This window comes from Echinops telfairi, unplaced genomic scaffold (assembly GCF_000313985.2).
Source record: "Echinops telfairi isolate 266 unplaced genomic scaffold, ASM31398v2 ScPeMD7_7406;HRSCAF=8444, whole genome shotgun sequence".
Classification (NCBI taxonomy): domain Eukaryota; kingdom Metazoa; phylum Chordata; class Mammalia; order Afrosoricida; family Tenrecidae; genus Echinops; species Echinops telfairi.
Genome location: NW_022111306.1, coordinates 425,703 through 435,617, shown reverse-complemented (window position 1 = coordinate 435,617; position 9,915 = coordinate 425,703). Strand labels below are relative to the sequence as shown.

Sequence of the window (9,915 nt, the reverse complement as noted above, 5' to 3'; positions counted from 1 at the left end):
GCAGCTCCGGGAGAAGGATATATCTGACCAGAGCACACAGGAGCAGATGACGGGGGAGGAGGAGAGACGGTACATCTTTACAGGAGCAGGCAGCAGCATCTGTCTCCCCGTGAAGTGGCGGGTAGGCTCAGCAGGAGAACAGCCAGGCAACCTACTTTCATAATGATTACAACCAGTAAGGAGTTCTATTTTGTCAGACAGGATAGTCAGGAGTTGAAAATCAACTCAATGGCACACATCATCACCATCATTATCCCTGCATCACTGGCAGCATCTCTATGCTTTCCCCATTGTCGTTCCTGTGATATACCATAGCTGTCTGTGTTCTTGGAAACAAAGCTGTATTCACACTGAATGTCTGACAAGTAATGCCCATATAAAATGTCCTCCTGGTAAAGAACAGCACGGCTCTCATCATTCAGGGATGAGAGTACCTTATAAAGGTGAGGACGAAGAGACTCTGATGCCAGACCTTCTGAGTGTGGATTCTGGCACCCACACTCTAGCTGTGTGACTGTGGGGAAGGTACTTAGTACCCACCTTGCCTAATCTCCTCACCTGAATGTGGAGATAACAGTACAGTGCTATCTCGCTGAGCTGGTATGAAAATTTCTTGAATTAATATATGCAAAATGCTTAGAAGAATGTCTGGCACAATGTACACCTTGAAGGAATGTCAGGCACTATCATTTCCAGGGGTTGGCAACTAAAGGTATTGCCAGACCACATTCTACAGTGAAGAGAAACATCCCAGTTCCTCCCAAAACAGGATAGTGAGGGGTCAGAAGAAGGAGGGGCCAGTGCAGCCACCTACCATGACAGTTGCTACAAGAGAGATGGACTCCTGTCATGTGGTTCTTAACACACACTGCAGACCACACAATTCTGTAAAATGATACTAATGTTTCATAAAGGGCCTACACAGAAAACAAGGAGTGGCTGGTGGCTGCTAACCACAGCTCTGCAAGAAAAACAGCAGGCAATCTGTTCCCATAAAGATTACAGCTGACATAACCCCAAGCGGCAGTTTGACCGTGTCACGTGGAACCGCTGTGAGTAAAAAGGTCTGTTTGTCACAAATCAGGCCTTTTTGGTCTTACACTGTTACACAATCTTTCCAGAACCTCTAAATAGAAAGCTTGATTAAGTCTGACCTGGTGCAACAAACTCCAAATGCACTGAGTCAGTATTTTCACCTGTTTGGGTAGTTGATGGTCGTCCAGAACAAGGTTTGTCATCAATTGACATTTCACCTTTTTTGAAACCAGACTACTCGTACACGTGAGTTTTTCACACAGTGCTGACCTGTTAAGCTGTATTCAACATCACAATAGTTTCTGAGGCATTTTTCCTGAGCAGGAAACAAAATTTCACAGCTGCATGCTATTCACTTAAATTGGCCATCACAAAAAACAAGGTTTGAGTGAAACTGCTTGTATGAAAACATTTCACTGCAACCAGAGAGAACCTTCCCAGGCGATGCCCCTGGGTGCACTACCTCAGAGCAAATGGCTTGAGGCTTGCCTATCAGGGAAAATGTGTACAGCGAAAACTCTGCCCAGTTTTGGGGGGGATACCCTCTCCTAAAATCATACAAACAAAAAAGAGTTGCCAAGGAGTTGATTCCAAACCACGTCAAGCCTGGGTCTATCTGATGAGAACTGTGCACCACAGATTTCTTTTCTTTTGAAGGATGTGATCCTTTCTTGAGATCCCTCTTGGTGAATTTAAACTTCAGCCTTTCAGGTAGCAGGCAAATGTGTTAACGGTTTACACCATCTAGACATTCCATATACTAATAAATGCCCATGGAACTTGGTCACATTTTTCTCACAAGAAAAATAAGTAAATTGAAACTAACATCCAGAGAAAATAAACTGTAAATGTGAAAAAGGTTTTGGACTGTTCTCACGAATATATAAGCCGGGGCTTTACAAAGTTTGTGGACAGATGACAATGTGGGGGAGGGGCTGCAAAAGTCGATACCTACACTTTATCCTGGATTATAGACTATAGAACAAAGTTTTCAATTGCTAGCGGGGCATTGAGTTTTGGGGTTTTTTTTCTGACACGGAGCTAGTAGGCCAAATAAGTTTGGGAACCTATGGTGTAAAAAACAAATTCAAATAGAAAAAAGAGTCTCATGGGTCTTTGTGTAACATTCACCAAGGCTACTCGCTATTAAGAGTTCTACTAACACCTCTTTATCACAGAAGATACCAGTGTCACAGACATGGAAATGAAGTCAATGCTGACTGTGTGCTTTTAGTACATTCAGAATACAGATGATGGAAGCATGTGTGCGCGCGCGCATAGGTATGAGCCTCTTCTAGCCAAAGCCTGTATAAATCACAACAAAAGACAACCCTTTCCTGCGTGGGTCTGAGTAAGAAGGTAGGGAGAGGGGGGGACACTGATAGGATTCTCCTGTGATTCTTAACAGGCTTCGATGGATTGCCACTCTGCCAAGTATAAAATGAGCCCTCTAAGAAGGGGGGGCGGGGAATTTCCATCCTTTGGTCTCCAAGATCCCTGTGCAGTGAATCTCATTGATCCATTAGGCAGCTCTGACACCTGGGAAGGGCAAAGGAGTAGCAGCAGGACCAGGAGGCAGACTTCCCACGCCACAGAGCAAGTCAAGCTGGGTGCTTCTGTGCAAAAGGCTGGCTTGGGGAGCAGAGTACCTCTGGGCACTTAAGGGGGGAAGCTGGGCTTGTTAACCCATGGAGGTGAAGCTCAGCTTGAGGCTTCCAGTGGAGTGGCATGCCCTTTGCGCATGAGCAGCCCCGAAGGAACTATGAAATACATCCTAACGGAACTGTACCCTAAACATTCTCACCAGCATTCTAGCCTGTTACCTTCTCTAATAAGTCCCACAATCATGAATGTTTTCTGTGAGTTCTGTGCAGCCACTGCAGTGAATTACAAAATCTAAATTGAAAAGTAGTGTTATGTGAGAGAGAACTCAGAGTGGATGATAAAGAGTAATGGTTTACATAGAAGGCACGAGAACAATTTCATGCAGCTCATGTTAATAGACTTCCATCAGCATTCTGACAATTCACTCAAGGCAGTGCTGCTATACCACCACTAGATAAACAGAATGAGGTCACCGTGTTCATGGTAACTGCAGTGCGCCATCCCTAAGCTGCCAGGGAGGAAAGGTGAACAGCATACAAACTGTCCGTGTGCATGGAACAAGAAAATAGGGGAAGTCTCTAGGAACCACTACCAAATACTATAAAAGGAATCACAATAGAAGGACCTGGAATAGAATAGGAGAAAATTGTGGAACAAAATTCAAAATCATAAAAAAAAGAAAGACTGCATACTGGTTTGATAGAGACTGGTGGATCGATGACAGGGATATGGTACCATATGCTGTTTGTATTGTTAACGAGTCTTCCTCCATCTGTGTTCCTCAGAAGGTGTTCTGTTCAAAACGACTGCCTCCTGGTCTCTGCTCAGGTTCTCCATGATTAAATGTCCTGGAATTACCATTCTTCACAAGCCTATCCATAGCTTCTTATGATCCACACAATCAAGCCTTTGCATAGTCAATAAAAACACAAGCAAACATCTTTCTGGTAGTCTCTACTCTTCAGCCAAGATCCATCTGAATTAGCCATCTTGTGGATCTGGCTTAAATTGCTGGCAGTTGCCTGTGGATATACTGCTGGATGCAATATTTTTAAATTACCTTTACAAAATTTTATTTGCAATGTGCTAACCACGATGCTGCCAATAACTTGCCCAATCTGTTGGAGGGCCTTTCTTTTGGAATGGGCACACCTATGGATCTCTCTCTTTTGGTCCTTTGCCCAGGTTGATGTCTTTCAAATTTCCTGGCATAAACAAGTGAGGATGTCCAGCATTGTATCCAGTGTTGAAGCATTTCAATTGGTATTCCTTCGTGCGTGCCACACTCTAATTACTAATGGGTGTTTTCAGCTGTTTCTTGACATTTTGAGTTGTGGCACCTCAGCAAATAGACAGTCCTCTGCTTTGAGGTGGCAACGTGTCCCCTGACATATTCCGAGTGTCTTCTAACCTGAGGGGCTCCTCTCCAAGTGCTCCATCAGACTACGTTCTGCTGCTGTTCATAAGGTTTTGACTGGAATTTTTTTAGTTACTGTTGTTGGAAGTAAATCACCAGCTCCTTCTTCCTAGTCTGTTTTAGTCTGGAAACCCCCCTGAAACCTTGCCACCATGGGTGACCCCTAGCTAGCATTGAAAAACTCGTGGTATAGTTTCCAGCAACAAACAAGCCAGCACAGTATAACAAACTGATGCATGAGTGGTAAGAAAGAAATGAGTATGGAAAAAAATTTAAAAGAACAAGTTTGATAATCAAAATAAATACATTCATTTATTAACTATTTGAAAATCCAAGCCCAAAATTTTTATAATTGTGCATAACTTAATGAAAGTCTGAGTTGATATTAATATAATAATTAGATAATTTTTATTTTAAAATTACTTGCTATGCATATTAAGGAATAAGAATTCAAAGTTCTGTTTGAAAAAATATGGTATTTTAATAAAGTATGAAAAAAATGTATGATATGCGCACAGGCCAGGCTATTCCAAGTACATATTGTAATACATGGCTAAATATTATGTTCCAGTAGAGGGAGTACTGGAACAGAGGTTTATATAGGAGAAACTGATGTATATCTAAGATTAATTTCACAAATCTAGGGCTACATAAATGAATATGCCAGAGTTAGCAAAGGTTTTAAATATTGATGACTTTCCTAACTCAAGGGACCATTTGATGTTATCAACTCACTCTGTACTGTCATTGACTTGATTTTGATTCACAGTGATGCTATAGGACAGAGACAAACTGCCCCCTGGGCGTTTGAGGTTGTAATTCTTTACTGAAGCAGAAAGCCTCATCTTTCTCCTATAGAGTAGCTAGTGGTTTTGAACTGATGACCTTGAATTTAGCAGCCCAATATGTTGCCTACTCTGCTACCAGGGCTTCTTTTGATATTACCAACAGTAGTTCTAAATTATCAGCACTGCTTCTAAATAGCAGCAGAGTAAATGCTGACACCATAGAGACAGAGTGACTGGCTTGCTTTGAGTCTGAGTGTGTACACGCTAAGTGATAACAGTACTGTGTCCCTTCCTGGACAAATATTACTGTGTGCTGTAATTGAAAGATGCAAGTTCACGGGACATAACCAGCCGATGCAAACCTGAGCAGGTTCATATTCTTTCAACCCTCTTTTATACCTAACCATTTTTTAAAAAACCTTTATTCTGCCCATGATACCACTACACAAAATTGGAACATGTGACTGTGTACAAAGGGCTTAGAAAATAACATGACTCTGTAGAGCGAAGACATTCTGGGATGCCAAATTTGAGTCTTCTTCACGTGAAATCAGTCTTCAAGCTAATGTGGCTGGATGATGATAACAGTAGGGCATGGACAACTGGGGAAAATCTCATTCCAGGATTCAATTAAATCAAGCACAAAAGCAAAACAAACAAAAAGAACCGAAGGAACCACTGCTGAGGCTGAAAACCCCAAACGATACCCTACTCGCAATGGACATTCAGTAAATGCTGACTTTTCTGCCAGCTCAAACTCAAAAAACCCACTGCTGTAGACTCCGACTCATCAAAGAAATTGAGCCCTGAAGACAAAAACATAGACAAATAGCCCCAGATTTTAAGGCTTCTGTCTTTTACTACCTATGACAGATTTAATAAAGATGAACAACGACAGCCCACTTCTTAAAAGCTTCATCTTTTTCCAAAGTTCTTGTTCAAAGACTCCTGCGGCTCTTTGCATAGGAGTGCTTAAGGCCCCATGCTAGGCTTTGTCCACTCAGGAATCTCAGCTAAGGATACGGAACACTGCAAAACTCAAGGGGCAAGGCTTGGGAAAGGAGGTAACCAGCTTCAAAAAGCAGAATGGAAAACCCAAAGAAAGGAAAAAGGAAAAGGGCCAGATTCAACAGATGTTCAAACACACCGCATCATTTGCGGTGAAAAGCATTCAATGGTCGGGCATTAAATAGGTCACTTCAGTTTAACCTGCCCTCATCACAGTGTCACCCTCTCGCTCACCTGGTGCTTCAAATACTGCCTTTATTTTTCTGTGTCTCTATGCCCACTGTTAACACCACCCAACAGGCCTCTGATATATGCAATGGGCAAATGCATTCTGAGGTTTAGTCTTGGTTTTATTTTGAGCTTTTTTTGTGATACTGACTTACTGAGTTGGAATCGACTGGAGGGCAGTGTGGTTGTCTTAGTGACCGAACCATTGAACTATCCACAGCCCACAAAAGGGGACAGGGGCACCTGCTTACAGGGTTGAGAATTAAGATATTACAGTACTAGCACAGCACGTACTACAGTTCCCTCTACATCACTTTTTGAACTCCTACTTACCCTTCAAGCCCCCATTTATATTTCTTTCTGTAAAACCTCCCTTTGTCCCATGTTCTAGTTCAATCTGCCGTCGCTAAGTTGACTCTGACAACTCGATGTGTTTCAGAGTAGAACTGTGCTCCATAGGGGTTCAATGTCAGCTTTTTTTTTCTTTTAGATAGCCAGGCCGTTCTTCCAACACGGATGGACCTGAACTCCAACCCTTTGCACCGACTAAGGACTCAGTGTTCCATTTACTCTCCTTGTCCTCCCCACCATCCCCCAACACACACAAATATACACACATAAATTGCCTATTCATGTGTGCTTCCCCTAAGGGGTTTTGGTGGTATCATGGGTTAAGAATTGGGTTGCTAATCTCAAGGTCAGTAGTTTGAAACCACCAGCTGCTTTTCTGGCGCAAGATGAGTCTTTATGCTCCTGTAAATATTTACAGCCTCAGAAACAGCTCTACTCTCTCAACTAACGAACAGACACCACACCACGGCAGTGAGTTTTGAGCGAGCTGCGCTGTCCTTGGCACTACAAAGAGATCTCTGTTGTATTTTCATTGCTGTTGGCAGACCTACTCCAAGAAACTATGAACAACTTCAGGTGGGATTTTTGTTGACCTAATTACTTTGTCCCCCAAATACTACAGAGCAATATTGGATGTTTAATTAGCATTTCTTGAGAGGATAAATAAATTAATATGAATTCACTAAACTATTACAACTAAAACCCATACAAAGTCTCTCAAATACGTCAACAATGCACTCATTTCTAAAAGAACAATCCCAAGCAAAACTCCAACATGAAATTATTGTTTTCTTTAATATTTCAGGAGGCTCCCTAGTGAGGAGTAGGTTATATATTAAGCTGCTAACTTCAAGGTCAATAGTTCGAACCTACCAGTGGCACTGGGACAAAGATGTGGCTTTCTGTCCTACAGGGTTGCTATGAATTAGAGCTGACTCACTGGCAGTGAGCTCGGTTTGGGTTTTTGTTTTTTAAATGTTTCAGCTTACTATTCCCTAATTCATTCAGCAAGTGACTCATACAGAAAATGGTATCAGAAGTAAAACTGAACCCCCCAAAACCCCTGACACCACAGGCCTAGCTAGTATGTATCCTTGATAACTTTGGGGAGCAGGCAAGAAAGGTTATTCTTGCAAACTTGTCTGAATAAAATTCAGAGACCACATTGCCAATCTTCACCAATCATTTACGAAGCATCAATGAAGGACAAAGAAAGCCCTGACTACACATGAAAACTAACTACTTAAAGGTAGCCGGAAATGGGCATCGATTTAGCACACTGAGCAAGCAAAGCTGATTTAGTTAGCACCCCCAAAACTTTCACATCAGGGCCTCATTTCCTTGCAACTTAAATATAATTCTTGCAACTTCAACTGAGAGTCCACACAAAGCATGTACTTGGTACAAGTAAAATCTTTTATTTTTATCAGGAAGCTTTAACATCAGCCTTCTGATAACATGAACTAGCATTTCCAACTAATATTCCTACCCTTCCACAACACTTTTTGAGTTTTTTTAATCTATCCTGTTTCAAAACCTGTGATCTTAAAACTTCATTAAAAAAAATGATCTTTTTTAGAGAACGTGAACGCAGGCCCATATTACCACACATTATGCAGCTGAGTCTTCCACATTTGGGGAAATCTCAGGGGTCAACACATCTGGAGTGCAATGAAACTACCATTTCACAAAGTGAGTGTTTTGAAACTTTGTATCAAGGCTCCTATTTTGAGGGTGAAAAAGTTAACACACTTGACCAAACCAAATTCACAGCCACCTAGTCCATGACTCCATAGGACAGGGTGGAAACTGTCCCTGTGAGCTTCTGAGATGGTAACCCTTGACAGAGTAGAAAGCCCTATTTTTCTCCCTCAGAGCTACTGGTGGTTTCAAACTGTTGACCTTGCAAATCTCAGCCCAGTGTGTAATCATTGCGCCACTTGACACTGCAAACCAAAGGGCTGGATTCCAACGAGAGAGGCCCTCAGAAGAAAGGCCTAGTGACGTACTTATGAAATATCAGCCATTGCAAAGCAGTTCTCCACTAACACACAGCTGTCAGAACTGACTCAAAGGCAAGTATCAGCACACGATTTCCAGAGAAGAACTTCTGACAACCCTCTCTTGGAGGTATAAAACCGAAAAACCAAACTCACTGCCACTGAGTCAATGCTGACCTGTAGTGATCTTATAGGACAGGGTAGAACTGCCCCTATGAGTTTAAGAGACTGTAACTGTATGAGAGTAGAAAGCACCATCTCTATTTCACCTCTTCACCCTTCCTAAGGAGCTATGATGGCATAGCGGTTACATATTGACTACTAACCACAAGGTCTGCAGTTTGGAACCACCAGCCATTCCTTGAGAGAAAGATGAGGCTGCTAACTCTCAAAGAGTACGATAATAGTCTTTTAAAATACTAAAATACCTGATATTTGCCATAAGTGAACACTACTTCCTGTAGCACTGGTGGTATAATGGTTATGAACCGGGCTGCTAACCATAGGTTCAGGGTTCAAAGCTACCAGCCACTCTGAGGGAGAAAGATGAGGCTTTCTATTCCTGTAAAGAGTTATAGTCTCCAAAATCTACCAGAAGAGTTCTGCCCTGCCCTATCGGGTCACTGAGTTACCTTATTGACTTCATGACTGTGATTCAGAAGCACTGCTTCACTTAAGAGATCTCCCCAAAGCATTGGTGTATTACAAAATAATAATATTCATAGAAAAGATTCCGCCTTACTGAACAAAGCCCACTGATGTGGCACCTAACACATGATTTTTTCTATGGCAGGAGGAGAAACACGAAGATGGCCTCCCCCCAAGCTGAGAATGCCAAGGAAAGGATTCCAAACATTGAGGTTTAATGACAGGTGGCTTCTTAAAGCATCCCAATGGCGTAAGTAGTTCTTATACAGGACGTTTTGCTTTAATTGGAATTATTTTAATCATTATTTACTTTGATGGTAATACTTACATACTTACCATCTGACTGCAGATCCTGCCTGTTTCACTAACAGTAAAAGTGACCAACCATAACAACAACAAAAACGTCAATAGTGCCAGACTTTGGATATAAAGTGTAGCTACTTAGGCACCCTGGTGGCCCGTACAGATTACACATTTAGCTGCTAAACAGAGGGTCAGTGGTTTGAACCCACTCAGCAGCTCCACGGGAGAAGAGACCTGGTGATCTACTCTGGTGAATATTATAGCCTCAGTAACCCTATGGGTCACGGTTGGAGCTGGAAGGAACTCAAATGGAACACAGGAACAGCAACCAACTCAGTGTGACGCTGAAGGAACTGTATGAATAGGGCTCGCTTTCCCAACAAGCCCACTGAGGAGGGGTGGAAAGCCTCCTGAACCGGTGGGAACAAGCAGATCCTCAGGAGGCCCAGGTTTAAAGTGCTTTCACCATGCCCCAGCCATGGGTAAGAAATGTTTCACTTAGCACATCTGGACCAAAATGAACCATTTAAAA

General features: G+C 42.3%; 1 pseudogene; it reads right to left on the bottom strand.

The window, feature by feature from the left end:
- Window positions 1-8,005: 8,005 nt before the first annotated feature.
- LOC115871806 lies at window positions 8,006-8,132 on the bottom strand (annotated as a pseudogene).
- Between the last annotated feature and the right edge of the window lie 1,783 nt (window positions 8,133-9,915).